Source organism: Oncorhynchus keta, unplaced genomic scaffold (assembly GCF_023373465.1).
Source record: "Oncorhynchus keta strain PuntledgeMale-10-30-2019 unplaced genomic scaffold, Oket_V2 Un_contig_23480_pilon_pilon, whole genome shotgun sequence".
Classification (NCBI taxonomy): Eukaryota; Metazoa; Chordata; class Actinopteri; order Salmoniformes; family Salmonidae; genus Oncorhynchus; species Oncorhynchus keta.
In genome coordinates this window covers 2,514-4,173 of record NW_026283403.1, presented here as the reverse complement: position 1 = coordinate 4,173, position 1,660 = coordinate 2,514, and the positions used below count along the sequence as shown (strand labels likewise).

Genomic DNA, 1,660 nt, shown 5'->3' with positions numbered 1-1,660 from the left:
AGTGAGAGAGAGGTGTGTGAGAGGTTTGGAGGGTAATGATCTGAGGACATCTTGAGTGGGAGAGATGTGTGTGAGGAGAGGTGCTGATGCTTCCTGCCTAGTGAACAGAACCAGGAGAGGACCAGGAGAGTTGGACCAGGAGAGGTGCTGACGCACGTGAGATAGAGAGGTGTGTGAGGGCTTTGTAGAGTAACGATGTGAAGATATCTGGAGTGAGAGAGATGTGTGTGAGAGAGGTTTGGAGGACATCTGGAGTGAGAAAGAGGTGTGTGAGGGGTTTGGAGGGTAATGATCTGAGGACATCTGGAGTGACAGAGAGGTTTGGAGGGTAATGATCTGAGGACATCTGGAGTGACAGAGAGGTTTGGAGGGTAATGATCTGAGGACATCTGGAGTGAGAGAGAGGTTTGGAGGGTAATGATCTGAGGACATCTGGAGTGAGAGAGAGGTTTGGAGGGTAATGATCTGAGGACATCTGGAGTGACAGAGAGGTTTGGAGGGTAATGATCTGAGGACATCTGGAGTGAGAGAGAGGTTTGGAGGGTAATGATCTGAGGACATCTGGAGTGACAGAGAGGTTTGGAGGGTAATGATCTGAGGACATCTGGAGTGACAGAGAGGTTTGGAGGGTAATGATCTGAGGACATCTGGAGTGGGAGAGATGTGTGTGAGGGTAATGATCTGAGGACATCTAGAGTGACAGAGAGGTGTGTGAGGGTATTGATCTGAGGACATCTGGAGTGACAGAGATGTGTGTGAGGGGAATGATCTGAGGACATCTGCAGTGAGAGAGAGGTTTGGAGGGTAATGATCTGAGGACATCTGGAGTGAGAGAGAGGTTTGGAGGGTAATGATCTGAGGACATCTGGAGTGACAGAGAGGTTTGGAGGGTAATGATCTGAGGACATCTGGAGTGACAGAGAGGTATGGAGGGTAATGATCTGAGGACATCTGGAGTGACACAGAGGTTTGGAGGGTAATGATCTGAGGACATCTGGAGTGACAGAGAGGTTTGTGAGGGTAATGATCTGAGGACATCTGCAGTGAGAGAGAGGTTTGGAGGGTAATGATCTGAGGACATCTGGAGTGACAGAGAGGTATGGAGGGTAATGATCTGAGGACATCTGGAGTGAGAGAGAGGTTTGGAGGGTAATGATCTGAGGACATCTGGAGTGACAGAGAGGTTTGGAGGGTAACGACCCACGTGGAGTTCCAGGTCTCCGGTAGCCTCTGGAACTGCCAATCTGCGGCCAACAAGGCAGAGTTCATCTCAGCCTATGCCTCCCTCCAGTCCCTTGACTTCTTGGCACTGACGGAAACATGGATCACCACAGATAACACTGCTACTCCTACTGCTCTCTCCTCGTCCGCCCACGTGTTCTCGCACACCCCGAGAGCTTCTGGTCAGCGGGGTGGTGGCACCGGGATCCTCATCTCTCCCAAGTGGTCTTTCTCTCTTTCTCCCCTTACCCATCTGTCTATTGCCTCCTTTGAATTCCATGCTGTCACAGTTACCAGCCCTTTCAAGCTTAACATCCTTATCATTTATCGCCCTCCAGGTTCCCTTGGAGAGTTCATCAATGAGCTTGATGCCTTGATAAGCTCCTTTCCTGAGGACGGCTCACCTCTCACAGTTCTGGGCGACTTTAACCTCCCCACG

General features: G+C 50.7%; 1 long non-coding RNA gene across 1 annotated transcript; it reads left to right on the top strand.

The window, feature by feature from the left end:
* Positions 1 to 6: 6 nt before the first annotated feature.
* Positions 7 to 970, top strand: LOC127921767 (uncharacterized). Its single transcript, XR_008109509.1, has 3 exons — positions 7 to 362; positions 449 to 620; positions 839 to 970. It is a non-coding gene; the product is annotated as an uncharacterized LOC127921767 (long non-coding RNA).
* Positions 971 to 1,660: the final 690 nt, after the last annotated feature.